A 15,878-nucleotide genomic window follows, 5' to 3' on the forward strand; every position below is an offset into this window, starting at 1 on the left:
GTAAAAGCGGCACATAATATAAAACAATTGGGTTTGGGTTTAGTAAGGTTAATGTCATTTCCTAAAGGATCACAAAAAGCCTAAGTTAGATGTTAAATTCATAAGCAATATACAAGGGTCATTTGAAAGACCGCAATAATCAAATAAAGGAAAGTCTTAAAGATATGAATTTCATATCCAAGTGACATTCAAATTTTGCATATAAGAGTTTTCAATAATAAATAAAAACAAGAAAGTGAATTTTAAGATCTATTTTATATTAAGAAAGTATTGCAGCAGGTGTGGCAAGTATTGCAATATAGAATTTCAAGAAAACAGTTTCTAGGGCCATGGTACTCTCTCTATTGCTGATCGTAAAAGAGCCATGCTATACTTGCTTGAGATCGTGATGTTCTTGTGGTAGGGGTGCTAGCTGAATAAACCACCTTCACCTAGTATTCATAAGTAGAAAACACTTAGACCTTCCCTACGCTGCTTACAAATGGGTAAACCTCACTCCTCCTCCACCTAACCCAAACTCCTCATTCAAGGCAGACAAAAGAACCATTGTCCGTGTCACACTGTGCTGAAACTACAAAAAGAGAGAGAAAACCATTCACCGCAAACTCACAAACCAGTGAAGATAACACTATATACAACCTTCCTATGCTTATTCAAAATAGTAGTTCTCAGAAAATCAATATATTTTTGTGGAATTCAGTTGTGGATCCCATATTGTTCATTATAATTTCTCTTTTCACCTACATGATGATGGGGCCTTTGCAGTAGGCTGCTGGAGGACAAATGCTAAGAAAGTTTGCCATCAAGGTCAAATGACTTTCTTACAGTTGTTCTTCAGAGGAGACTGAAATATGACATGCTTCTCAGTGGAATCTAATAAAAGGTCAAATTCCTGTAGCCCACATTTGTTCCTTTGGTCTCTTTTAGCTGCTGAATCAATACTACAGAATTGGTCTCTCAGCTTTCTGCATCGGTTGTGCACTGCTGAATGGATTGTCTTCATGGGATACACCTTCATTTACTCCTGAATACAAAGCATTCGATTTTGGGCATTACTTCCCTTTCTACAGTATGACTCTATTTTTCAACATGGCATCCTCATGTCAGATAAAAGGACTCTGAAGGAGGTATGGAAACATCATCTCTTTCTAGTGCTGCCACTGAGAACAGAAAAGAAGAGTCTTCCAAGTTTCCACAGTGCTAGAGGCCATAGGGAAGAAAGTATCTTAGTTTTACAGAAGAGTATATGCTTAGAGTTTCATTAGATAATTAATAGTTAAAAAAAAAAAAAAAGAAAAAAAAAGTCTCTGACAGGAAAACATGGAAGATCCTTGTGGCAGAGAGAGTATTATTTGGACAGGGAGGGTCGCATGAAAGGACAGGTTATAAAGTGGCTTCCTCTAGTATAAGGAGGAAGAAAAGTAATGTTTACCATCTGTGAAACACGATAAGTTCTTAAATGAGTATTTCTGCGTTCCTGGGTTTTCTTATTAGCTCAAATTAAGAGCTTTTCTTCTCATTATCATCTTTCAGAAGTATTTTGTTTGGTGACTACCTGAAAACTTAAAGATCAGAGGAGAAGTGACTAATTTGTAAGGGATTTTTTGAACAAGTAAATGGATATTCTGCACTTCTACCTACATCTGATTAGCTGTGTTAGATCATTTTGGTGTGTAGTGATTGTTTAATATCATTGGGGAGGTTTAGACAATGAAAAAAGTATATAATGTTTCAGGGATTTTCATGGTTTTGTGCTGGCAGAGGCTACTTACTTTGGGCACAGTGGAATGTGTCAACCATCTTTATTATTCTGCTCAGGTCTGGTTTTAGAACCATTCGGTTGGTAAATTTTAGACTGCAGGGAAGTTATTTCTCATTATGACCTGAACAAGAGTGTGCCTGGCTAAAGACTAGATGAGGATGTTATGTGAGGGGTGAAGTTTTGCTAATATAAATTTTTATATAATATAAATTTTGTAAAGATAAAAGTAATTGTTTAATTTTTTTTTCATGTGGGTTCCTAAACTGTATGTTACAATGAGATGTACATAATAAGTAGGGTTTCTTCCTGGATTGAAGCAATTCCTTACAGAAACTTAGTTGGTCTTTTGAAAATATATTTGGTTTCCCTGGGAGAATAGCCTTGTTGAATAAAAGTCTTAGTATGAATCAGATAGGTATAAGCACTCTGTGGCACATGCAGTGATGCCTGATGACTTGGTTGTATATTCAAAATGCTTTGGTGTGTTTGGATTGACAGCTGTTTTTACAGAGATTCCTTCTACGTACTGTAGCTTGTAGGCTATTAGATTTTATTTTATTTTTTTAAAGACATTTACAGAGTGCTTAGGAGAGCACTGTAGGTATAAAAGCATTTCAGAGAGAATTTGATGGTAGGATGAACACTATTAAACTTGTAAAAATCCTGTGAGTCTAGGTTTTCCATTCCTGATCAGGATGTCATCTCCATAACTTCATGAGCTTTGTGATAAGATTGTTTAAAAATCTGTTCTTTGCAGCAGCTCTGTAAAAAGGGGAGTGTAGATCTCTGGAAGTAACATTTTTCTGTATAAAGATGCAAAAGGGTGAATGCTAAAATATCTTTGGGACAAGGTGACAAATTTGAATGTGAGCTTATGGCAGTCACAAAAAAAAAAAAAAAAAAAAAAAAAAAAAGAGGAGCTACACAAACTAAGTAGTAGTGACCCATCTTCTGAAAAATGGGATTGGAATAGTCTCCTACATTAGCAAAAAAAAAAAAAAAAAAAAAAACCTCACTGAATGAATACTACTTAGTCAGCTACACCAATTAAAATTTTTTTAACTACTGCCATTTTTTTTAGGCTCAACTCTGAGCCCAGTAAAACCTGATGGAAGACTATCTTCACAACATCTCCTATATATTTTTAGTAACTCTTTCAGTATCATATCTTCCACTTCAGATCCTACTACAGCATTTCTAAGTAGAACCAGTATGTCCAGAAAGAAATTCTTCAAATTTTTTAACCCTAATGAGATTTGGTTTAAATATAACCTTAGGGACAAGGTCTCTACTTGAGTCATCAAATGCAAATATGTGTTTGGTTCATATTAGTCAACAAGAATACCACAGTCACAAGGAAATCTCCTACTCAAACTATATGGCTGTCTTCAGGTAGAAAGAATGACTCACATATATATTTTTCTAGATATCACCATGGAACAAATACACACAGCTGTCACACTACCTACCATTACTTTACTCTCACTTATAATTCCAGCAAGGAAATTGCAAACTTCACCCTTGGAGATACTCATAAATAGTTAAGTACCCTCTACCAACAGATGATAATATGGAAAAATAACCAATAAAACTACATAATGAACAACTACTGAACAAACAGAGCTATAGCACTCAAACACAGTCAAGTTATTGCCTGGGCTATTACAAGGAGTTTACAGTAATATCATTTAATTTTCTAGCTTCATTGCAATTATATCAAAGGTCTTTTACTCTTTTCGGATGTGTACCATTGCTTTAAAATAAATTCTATTATGATGTCCAAGGTAGAAAGGAAAAACAACAGAAAGTTGTTCAAGGTCACAGATAACCACGTTCAATTGCTTATTTGTGACTTTTCGTCATCTTCCTTTAACTCTTGGAAGTCAACTGATGGTCTTTTTTTTTTTTTTTTTTTTTTTTTTTTTTTTTTTTTTTTTTTTCCCCACTATAGATAAGTGAAGTTCAACTTCTTGATTCTGGATACAAATTGGAATTTGCACAGTTCAGGTTAAATTGACTTTGGCTTCATCTCACAACATCTGAAATCATACTGCAGTTCTCCGGTGCTTTTAGGACATAATTAGATAAATTCATAGATTAAGCTGCTCCTGGCAGCACTTGCTCTTCTGTGAATAGTGAACCAATTCCACAGCACATTGAAATACAAACTGTAGTTGCAATACCAAGTTGGCAATGCATCTTTGCTGTCGATTGTTGTGTGCCATATGGACCCACTTAAGCCTCTTCCTCTTTTGGCTCTTGAAGAGAAGGCAGCCATTGTGGCCAGTCATGAGGTCAGTTTGGAAACCAAATGGCCCAGGTGCAAAAACTTCAGCAGGGACATCTGCATACATGACTGGTTTTTTGGCTAGATTTATCCCTGCCCATATTTAGACACGATATCTGCCTTCTTGCGTAATGTTGCCATTTTCTGCCAAATAGAACCCAGTAAGTCTGTTCTAATTTGTATTGTAAGTGATCACAAAATACACCCAGTATATTGCTATTTTTTGTATCCTGTTCTACTCTTATACTTCAAATATGAAAAGAGCCAACATTCAGACTATTTCTTCTATCAGATAACACACACAGAACTTCAGGCGAAAGTTCTCAAACTGAAATGTGAATATTAATAATCTCTTTTTAAAAAGTTTGATGCCAGCCACCAAGGAAAGTAGAGATACTCAGAGGAAAGATTAGAAGTATAATTATAGTTATATTGATATGGCTACAGCCTCATACTTTGTACAAAACGTGAATGCTTTATCCTTTGATACACAATTCTTAAAAAGGCTAGATAGATGCATATTAATCAAGCTTGTTTTGTGCTCAACAGTATCACAGTTAAGAAATATCTACTAGATATTTAAATTATACTTACATTTCTTCTCACAATTCTGAGGCCCAGATAATCATGCAGGTCTCTTGTTTCTCACCTCACATAAATGCTATATAAGAAAAAAAAAAATCAGATACTTATCATTGCAGGGCTTTGATGCTATTTGAAGAGCAAGCAAAATGCATTCTAAAGGAACTCATGCATTTCATATATTAATACCATTCTGCTGGTATATGTCATGTTTGTCACTCTTAAAACATCAAGTTCAACATTCAGCTTGGAGAAAGCACAGATAAAGGGTATCTGTGCAAAACCTTAACAGAGTGTGATCCACCACTGCATCATTCAACGTCTATATTGTTCTAACAGCATGTGATGCAAGAATCAAGGAATAATGAATCAAGGTCACAATATCTGACAAAGACTTTATAAAATTACTATTAAAAAAAATCTCTCATAAAATATACAAAATATATTCATACAGATATAGTAGTTATGTCCCATACCAGAATTCTTCTATTCTCATTACCATAATATATAATATACTTACAGTTTCATACTATGCTTTGTTATAGCCTTTGTAGTTTTAAAATGGATTAAACCCATCCTTTCTTTACTGGGGAAAACCACATCTCCAATGCAATACATTTCTGCTCTGCCTTCCTCTATCTTTTGTGCCAAACCATTATACAAAACCGTTTTGTCACTTTGGTTATTTTTCCTGAAGGAACATATGTCTACGGGACACACTGGACATAGTATCTACAGAAAACTGACTTGACTCAAAAGCACAAAACTGATACAAATAGAAAGTATAGCACTAAGGAGTTTTGCATCAAGCTTTTCAGGCTGGCATAAACTGCACTGAAATGAAGTTCTGCTAGCAAATAAAAATGCCAATGGGGAGCTGCATCATGGTCAAAGTAGCTTGCAATTTTTAATTTTACTTCACATAAGGAAGTGCCATACTCCCTGCATAGCATTAGCTTTGAGTCTCCTCAGCAGTAGCCTTAACCCTATCCACAGGCATTCAAGAAATGAATGTACGGCAGGAACAAGATTTTGTAGCCTGCTGCCTCCAGAAAAAAGCAAAGACCAAACCAAAACAAAAAAAACCCAACCAACCAAACAAAAAAACCTGCAAGAATGCTTCTCCTCCCAGGAACGAAGTAAAATGAAGGTGACAGTCTGGAATGCTAGTGAACTGGCAGTTATTTGACACTGAGTCTTTGTCAAATGACAGACAATAGATTTCAGAAATATGTGAGCAGTAGCAAATACTTACAAGCCTTTGGAGAGCCCTAGAATTTATTTTTAGGTATTTTATACCAATGATATGGAATAAATGCATCCAGAAAAGTGTTTAGGATTCCAGGCACACATGCAGCACTCTGATTGGCATCTCAATAATGCCTAGGAAACACACAGGTTCCTTTGCTTGATTTTTATGTATGGATTCTGCCTCATATTAATAATGATCTGTTCCATTCCATCACAAAGTTGCACGGCTCTCCTTCAATTACTACAGTGTTGCAACTTGAGCTTCATGATTTAAAACATCACCTAAAGTATGCAGCAGTTACCTAATCTAGTATATTGCATGAATTATATATAAATATATGTTTGTGTACAATATATGTGCGTATGCTACTCAGATTATTTTTCCTTTTGTACTAATACATAGCAAACCCAAACTATTTGTAATCCCACGATTTTAAGGAACTGCTAAATACCTCCCTTGTAGTATATCACAAAAACAATAATCATTTTTTAATGTAATTATCTGTAGGTAACAATACTGATATAGAAACACTGGGATCCTGATACCACAACATGTTGAAATGCGAAGAACACATTCAGCTTTGTTGAGCTAATATCAATTGTAGCAGGCAAACTCAGCACAATTTTTCTAACATGCCATACAAATGTCACATGCTGTATACATGAAGATGTGTGTGATGGCCATACCATCTCCACAATATCAGTCCTGCCAAAAGATACTGGCTAGAAGCCAAAGTCACAGCCTGTTCTCTAATGAAAACAGAGAGATATGATAAGAGAAGCCACAATCAACACCAAACATACTGGCGTAAATCTTTACAAATGCAATGCAAGTGCCTTAGATTTGCTCGTTCTGTTTACTTCTAAGGTTTTCAAGTCAGCCTTCTTGAATCCGCCAATTTCACACTGGCTTTAGACACATCTGGAACTACTAAATTGCATCTTTAAAAAAAGCAGACTTCACCAAAGTACTACTGGTCTCTTTGCATTTCCTAGAAAACTAAAGAATTGAAATCCCTTACAGAATACATGACATAATGTGCTTTAGTTACAGCCATGAGGCTGCTCCTTTTCCCCACTGTTCCCTTGTTACCAGTTTATCAGATGGGACTTTTCACCCGCACACAGTCAACCTAGTTGTAACTAGGAACTCTGCCTTCTCCCCACAGAACAGGAAGATTTAGCTGCCTTACCTGTATAAAGATATTTGGAAAACTAAGATGTTTGTTCAAAGATAAGATCAACTTGTAATATAAATTATTTATGACATGTTGAGTTCTATGTTAAATTTGCATTTGTCAAATCACTACAATGCCCCTTTGAGTGTTTCAGGCTTACCTATAATTGGGGAAACAAGTTCTTCTAAGTCTTCATGATCTCAATATTAATACGGTGCCTTTACAAATGTTTATGTGAGAGAATTCTTCTTCCATCTGAAGAGAAAACCTGAGAGAAATGACAATGACAGAATCTGTAAATTTAACCTTAAAATACTTACACAGACAGTACTGTATTTAATTGTCAAACCATCACAGTATCAAAACAGAAGTGATTGTCATGTTCTTAATCAGACCAAATCTGTAACAAGCTTAAAGGAAATCTCTCGATATCAGACTCTACAAAAGACTATATCAGCACACATGTAAAGGATTTGGGGTTTTGAGATAACCAGCATTGAACAATAATCTTCTGATAAACCTCAGATTCCAGATGGTCTTTGTGGGTTTCAGACTAACCCTAACCCTAAACCCATCTGTAACCCTAATCCTACCTCTACCCCTAATCCCTAAACAAACCCTAACCCTAACACTCACCTAAAACCAAACCTAACCCTACCCTAACCCTAACCCTAACCCTAACCCCTAACCCTAAATCCGAACCCCTAACACTAACCCAAACCCTAAACCCTAACCTTAACCCTAACCCTAATGGCTAACACTAGCTTTAACCCCTAAACCTAACCCTAACCACTAACCATAACCCCTACCCCTAACCAAAATGGCTAACCCTAACCCCTAATCCTAACACTAACCCCTAACCCTAAACCTAAGCATAAACCTAACCCCTAACGCTAATCCCTAAATCTAACCCTTAACCCTAACCCTAATCTAACAATAAACCTAACCCTACCCTAAACCTAATCCTAAACCCTACCCCTACCCTTAACCCCCTAACCTCCTAAAACTAAACCCTAACCCTAACCCAATGCTAATGCTAAACCCTAACCCTCTAATGGCTAACCCTAAACCTAACCCCAATGGCTAACCCCTAACCCTAAAGTTAAACCGTAAACCCTAACCCTAATGGCTTAAATTTAAACCTTAACCTAATGGCTAATCCTAAAGGTTAACCCTAGCCCTCTAACCCTAACCCTAACGACTAACCCCAATCCCTAACCTTAATAGCTAACCCTACCATCCTAACCCCTAACATTCATATAAAATCATGATGAGCTATCTGGCTAATTTTTAAAAGTAAATTTAGATAGTTTTACTGGTTTGATAATAGTTAAAGTAATATTCAGTACAAATATGATTTTTAAGAGGACAACTTGAGATCTCCTGTGAGAACAAATCACAATATCCTCACATAGGTCTCAATATTTTTATACAGGTATTCGTTGAGAAATACAGTAATTTCTTTATTCTTCCACAAATGAACAAAACACACTCTTCTACTTTACAATCTCTGTGATAATGTTCATGACTAAACAGTGTATTTAGACCAAATGCTAGTCTCCAGATATCCTTACACTAGCACTATTTTTATTTTGACACGAGTCCTTAATTAATTGAGCTTCTTGATACTATAAGCTATAGAAGATCAACTACATAAAAATGAGATGTCAAATCTTCCCCATATATCAGGCATAATGCTATTTTCATCATATCTTTACAAGACATCAGATATGTTAATATTTATGGAGTATACACGGAGGAATACAGCTAGAATTAATAAATAATAAAGCTAATATTTTTTGCAAAAATAAATCATCAGATATCTCATTATAAACTGGATGTCTTCAGTTGTAGATAATTTAGTACAGTCATAAATAACAGGAGTACACAGTGCTGATGGAATTATATTTCATTATTTAAAATATCTTGCTACTCATATAAGAATGTATTCTTTTGTGTTCAAAACCACAGAAATAGACAGAACTGGTTTAGAATTGAGGGTACTTTCCAACAAATAAAAATGAGGTTGCCTCTGACACGCCAGCTAGACGTTATTGAACAGGTATATATAACAAATATTTTTCAAATCATGAGAATCACCTGGGATGATCTTGTCTATGTTAAGATGCAGTTCAGAGAAGTTTAGCCCATTGTTCCTATTGTCTCAACAATAACAGACATCTTCCATCTTGAACAAGGTGTTATCTTACAGGTTTTAACCCTGTCACTTTGAATCTTACCTGCAGAATGAAGTAAAGAATCAATAAGGAGTGAAGGTTTAGGGGGGGATTTTGTGCAACAATTAATTAACAGAAATTCTTGGTTAAGACTTTATAAAGATTTTGAAAAAAAGTTTGTCACACCTAATGATACAACAAAAATGTATCAAAGAATTTGGTGTATGTTGATATCTATATTCAATACTGTTAATGCTTGTTTCAGTTCTGATGTATCCAGTCTCATCGTTCAGTTTTGTAAAAAATCACTCCCAAATTTGTGCAGTGCCATCTTTTGATCCAGGGAGACTACATGCCACACACAGTATTTTGAGAAGCGCTGTAGCACTGGCCCCTTTACTCCATAGCTAGGATTTTCAAAGCGTGCTGGAGAAAGTAGGTATCAAGTTCTCATTGATAGTCAAAAGGGAACTCTTGCTGAACTCCATTAGACCTCTTCATTTGTAAAATCCCAGCCTACATTCCTTGACATGGGACATGTCTTCATCCTTTTTCTAATCTATGTCTGGTATGCATTGTACAAGTGTTAATTAACTGATAGCAACATAATTAAGAAAATGTTGTTATGGATCATTGTAATTCAGTTTCAGACACTAACAATGAAATAGGAATACAATTTTAAAACAGCAATTTGCTGCCAAACACAATAGAAATAGGAATATCAACATAAAGTTATGATTAAAACTACAGAATCTTCAAAAACTGTAGGAGTTTCAATGGCCAAATGCCGGGGGCTGCCCTTGGGCCACAACAACCCCCAGCAGCGCTGCAGGCTTGGGGAGGAGTGGCTGGAGAGCTGCCAGTCAGAGAGGGACCTGGGGGGGGATTGACAGCTGGCTGAACAGGAGCCAGCAGTGTGCCCAGGGGGCCAAGAAGGCCAATGGCATCCTGGCTGGTGTCAGCAATAGCGTGGCCAGCAGGGACAGGGAAGGGATCTGACCCCTGTACTCAGCACTGGTGAGGCCGCACCTCAATGACTGTGTTCAGTTTTGGGCCCCTCACTACAAAAAGGCCATTGAATGACTCGAGCGTGTCCAGAGAAGGGCAACGGAGCTGGGGCAGGGTCTGGAGCACAGGTCGTACGGGGAGCGGCTGAGGGAACTGGGGTTGGTTAGCCTGGAGGAGGCTGAGGGGAGACCTCATCGCCCTCTACAGCTCCCTGAAAGGAGGGTGCAGAGAGCTGGGGATGAGTCTCTTTAATGAAGTAACAAGCAACAGGACAAAAGAGAATGGCCTCAAGATGTGCCAGGGAAGGTTTAGACTGGATATTAGGAAGCATTTCTTTACAGAAGGGGTAGTTGGGCATTGGAATGGAGTCCCCATCCCTGGAGGGGTTGAGGAGTCGGGTTGACCCAGCGCTGAGGGGTCTGGTGTAGTTGGGAACGGTCAGGGTGATGTTTATGGTTGGACTAGGTGATCTTCAAGGTCTTTTCCAACCGAGATGATTCTGTGATAAGTAACTCATGGTTCTATCTCCTTACAGCTGTCCTCTTTTTTCTATGGAGTTCCTAATCTATACATACTATATGCGATTTACATATGGTTTTAGTAAATCACTAAGCCCATTTTACTATTGAATTTCTCAGTATGTGACTCAGTGAAGTGGTTTTATGTCAAAAGCACACTAAAAAAGATAAGCCTAGACAGCATTTTCAGCCTACAATACATAAGTTAATAATGTATTGTTTAGTTTTCTGCATCTACACCAAAATGATGAGGTGATGATTTGTTTAAACATTAGGAGTTTTAAATATATATTGATTAAATATTATCTAAGAACAGATTAAAGGGAAGTAGTACATAAAATCAATGTTTGATTGATTACTTTACAAGCAGGGACTTATGAGACTAGAAGCTAAAATAAAGTGGAAGGCATAAACTAAATAATCCACCAAGTGGATTCCATTACAGTTCTATGTCTGCAAAATTAAAATCCTGGTAACACAAACAATAATGTTACAACAGAGGGTAAAACATCACCTAGCCAGCAGGAAAGCAACAGTGTTACTTCAATTGCCATTGTTTTCGACAGTGCACAGTGAGGTTCTCTGAAAACTACAAAGTACCTCCCTTTATTTTTTCATCATTGTCTACTAGATTCAGGTTAGTTCTTTTTTGCCTGTTGTAGTAACGCTGTTGAGAGGGAAAAAAAAAAAATAAAAAAATCACAACACATTTACACTGAACTTTAATGATATTATTATACATATGAGCCAAACTTCTATATCCATAAACAAACTTCTAAGCCAAGTTTGCAGTTAGCATGAAAGGAACAAATCTCGACAGGTTTTTAGTTCCAAGCTCCTAGAGATGCCCAGTACTTCTATTAGTGTCCTATATAGCCCTCTTCTCAAGAATTCTCCTGGTGGAGCAGCTATACGGTAAGTGGGATGAGAAAGCCAGAACATCAGGGAAGCAGAAGAGAAATTAAAAGAGTAATAATAAGCAGTTTACTTATTCTGCTTATGCTATAAACTGTAAACAGTGTGATTATAGGAACTTCCAGAGCTACCTTCAGGGCTCAGTTAGGTAACAAAAGGGGTGCATAAACATGTCTCAGAGCCACTTTCTATTTCACCTTTACTTCATTTGCCATTGGACTCAACTAGCAAAAAGTGATGATGGGAAGTACTGATTCCCACATTCAAAAGCTGGATCTGACTTTTGGGATCTCTGGTTTCTGTATCTTTCCACATTTGAGGCTCAAAGTTTTCTACACTGAAATAAAAAATCTATAGCAGAAACTACAATTCCTTATTTTGAGGGACACCAGCCTGTCCTACAAGAGCCACACAAAGCGTTTGAACTCTGTCCTGCAAACAACTCTTGCACGTACCTATCCACACGAAGAGCCCACTGAATTTAACAGAGCAGGCAAAATACAAAGTTACATAAATAAGTGTTGTGGGACTGGGGCTTTGAGCATTATACATCTGCTTCTTCCCAAAAGATAAGACAAAATACATCTTATTTTCTACCTGTACATTGTGTGAAAATAGAGCTCAGGAGAGCAAGTATTCTAAAAAAGATAAGTGACATCAACAAGATGCCATTCCTGAGAAATACATTCTAAAGTTATTCATAAGTTCCCCATTACTACATGGCTAACATCTACAGATGACCAATATCGAATATATAGAGATATTGTACCAAAAAATATTGGTTTTGATATATACAAATTTTAAAGACATTACAGAAGAGATAACAAATTTGTTGTCTTGATTTGTTATCAGAAAGAGGCTATTTTGTGCCTTATTTTTAATGTAGGAATTCTGTGTATTTATCCAAGGTAAATATGCAAGCATTAATAACGTAAGAACACGGACATTGTTTGGGATTAAATTAAAACCATTTGCCTTATGCATGCTCATTTCCTTTTTTACTACTCAATTCCCCTATGATGCCATCTGATCACTTCTTGAATGTCCCCTGTGCTTTTGCCTTAACAATCTTGCCTGGTAGGCCATTCCACACGTTTGTGATTCTCGGCATGAAAAAAATGCTTCCTGACATCTGTTCTGAATTTGTTTCTCTTTAATTTCCATTTATGCTTCCTTATCCTAACATCTGTGTCATTCTGAAAACGGTAATTCAGATTGACGTTATCTGTGCCATTTAAGATTTTACATTCCCTAGCTAAAAGCTACTCGTAACCACGTAGTGTTTTTGCAGTTCTTACTGATACTTAGTTTAGAAACATTTCCTAGTTGTAATTCACATGTTTTAGTTTATACTTTGGCTTTGTTGCTTTTTTATTCTCCTTTCAGGCACATTTCTTTCAAATCGAGGGCTAGCACTGTACTCAGTGGGCCAATTTCAGCCCATAGGTCTTTCCCACAGCTGTTGTATAGGAAGAAAATAAGTAGAATTTTGGCCCAAGAAACTTAATGGGGTATCAAGAGGACAGTATATTACGCTAATTCCTGCTATGGGTTATCAGTGTGCCTTTGGTAGCTGTACAAATCCAGCACTTCGGAAACTTTTCAATTGTTTCTCTGAATGGCTTAAATATAGGGGCTGGGGGACCAAATTGCACTCAGTGAATACTATGTTTTGATAACTGCACCCCATTTTGTCCAGACAGCCACACAGATAAACAGATTATGAAATTTACAGTTCTCCCAAGTCTACGAAAGAATCTGAGACTATTTTCTCTATTTCTTGGGACTGGGACTCAAGTATCTCCTTTTACCTGCCCTTAATGAAACAGATTAATTCCAAGAGGTGAACTGTCAGAGCCTAAACTCACAACAAGCAAAGCAATTAACAGCATGTTTAACAGCAATTAGCCAACAGTCCCATTTTATATGATTGCTAACTATGACTCAGTTCAAAATGTACACTTTCTAATACTAGAAAAAAATAGAAGCAATATGGCAGCTGATTATAGAGTCTGGACTAAGGGTTTGTGCTAGAGAGTATAGAACATTGGCTGTTGATCCCGTCCTCATGGTAGTAAAGAGGCATAATTCATACAGAGCTGTGTCTCAAGTCATTACTAAAGTTTACTCTTTTGTTTCCAAAATACTTAGATTATTTGAAATTATTAAAGAACTGGCAGCACTTTAGGTACTTTTTATCTTATTTATTCTTGACTGCTGAATTATTATCCCTACCATGTGTCCCAAAGGTGCTACTGAACCATGAAACTGGACTGCCTGGAAATGTTCAAACAATAATCGCTAGCACTTAATTGCTCTACATGAATACACACACACACAGACACAGAGTATAACCTTTTACAGTGAGTATTTCTGAAAAGATTGAAAAAACATTATATTTTATTCCACCATGCAAACAGAGTGTTTTGGAAAATATAGTTAGATACGAAGAAGATTCTAAAATATAAGTTTCAGTTTTTCACATGTTCATAGTTTTATTTCTGGATATGAGAAGATAATACACTTAAAAGTATTATTATTCAATTTATTTCTTATAATAGAGTAAGAAAATGAGAAGACTCTGTTTCTCTGTACTTAGAAAGAGCGCATGTTCAGTCTAACTAGGTTGCCTATGTTTTTGTAATGGAAAACTCCATGTCCATCATTCAAAAATCATTTATTGTACATAGTAAAAAAGAAGCTAAATGTGCCATTAATCTTATTTTATAAAGGATAATCTTGATTCATTCATCTAGATGGAATAGTGGGCTTTGAAATACCCTAATATGATCCAATTTATGTCTCTAGAATATGTCCAGTGAGAGTAAAAAACAAAATCACAAGATACTCTGCAAGTAAACATGGTGGAGGCGTGTGTGAATGTGTGTAGGAGGGGAGACTGATTTTAAAAATGAGGTATTCAAGAAGTAATGTGTCACCTAAAACGTGTTTCACATCAAAGTATAAATCCTACTCCCTATAGCCAGCAGAGACCTGCATATTGAGCATGCTAACAGGGGAAAGGTGAAAGAGGAAGGAACCGATATCAATATCTGTTTTAATTAAAGGTGAAGCGGGGAGAATTTTTAGAAATTATTTACAGTTTCATTTAAACAGGGATTGCAAACAGTAAACATTACATTCTAATTACTTCTGCTGAAGATCATGAAGTTTTTTAATAGAACTTAATATTTTCTCAGGTAAAATGAGACAATTATTTTACATCATGTCTTTTAGGTTGTTTAATTTAGGCAGAGAAAAATGGTATTTTTGCAAAATGTTTGATATTCTGGAACACAATAGAAATTCCTGTACTTCCAAGTAACGCTTCCTGTCTTACAAAGCAGGCCTGGGTTACTGACCCTGCTCTAACTAAGCTGCTTCTCTGATTAAAAGGTAAGTTTCTTTCATGGTTATATCATTTTAAAACCTATTCAGATGTGATAACATTTTTGCTCCTGTATCTTGGCAACATGATTTATTCTGTTAACACTGAGTGTTACAGTTTGAAAAAGCTGTACCATCTGGGTTGAATTAATAGCCTACCCAGAAAAATAAATGAGAATGGTCTGCTATAATTAACATGTAGGTAAAGTATATTTAACAGATTATTATAATTAATATATCAGTTACCGATTTCATGCTAAACAGAGTTGTGAACACAAGATATTAAGATTAGTTACCCTCTTTGTATGTGCCTAGTAAAAATGTAATGGAAGAATAGATCCAAAGAATCAATAAAATTGACCTTAAGTTTAAGAATATCAGATATGAAATTTCAAAGACAGGCAATGCAGGGTATTATGAAATAGCACTAGAAAATTACTAGCTTTATGAATTCAGAATTAACACTACAACTCAAATGTGACCTTAAAAACCAAAACAAACTCCCACCAAAATGCATGAGTGATGAATTTAAACACTGCTAAAGGCATCCATCTATGAAGACAGACAGGACAGATCTGTTTCTGTATGTAATACCAAGACAGCTTTAAAAGTAAGATACAGCAGAGAGTATGATCAAATGGGGATTTGATCAAAATGCCATAGAGCATTGTCATTCACACAACAAAAACATTGTTTTTTCTTGGTAGGCTTTTCATAAGACACAAATGTTGGTTAGGTTTTCACAGGTTACAAAAACTCCAGCGGTTGTTTAGTGACTTCCTCAAAATCCCCATCCCAGAATATAAAGTTCAA

General features: G+C 36.2%; 1 long non-coding RNA gene across 1 annotated transcript in view; it reads right to left on the reverse strand.

The window, feature by feature from the left end:
* LOC113484378 overlaps positions 1–15,878 on the reverse strand; it is a 63,973-nt gene that overhangs the window by 18,086 nt on the left and 30,009 nt on the right. The window contains exons 2-3 of the long non-coding RNA XR_003399211.1: positions 7,221–7,328; positions 4,644–4,710 (exon numbers count right to left, since the gene is read on the reverse strand). This is a non-coding gene — a long non-coding RNA (uncharacterized LOC113484378). The remainder of the gene's footprint in view (positions 1–4,643; positions 4,711–7,220; positions 7,329–15,878) is intronic.

The sequence above is a fragment of the Athene cunicularia genome (assembly GCF_003259725.1).
Source record: "Athene cunicularia isolate RWA chromosome 11 unlocalized genomic scaffold, athCun1 chr11_part1, whole genome shotgun sequence".
NCBI classification, from domain to species: Eukaryota; Metazoa; Chordata; class Aves; order Strigiformes; family Strigidae; genus Athene; species Athene cunicularia.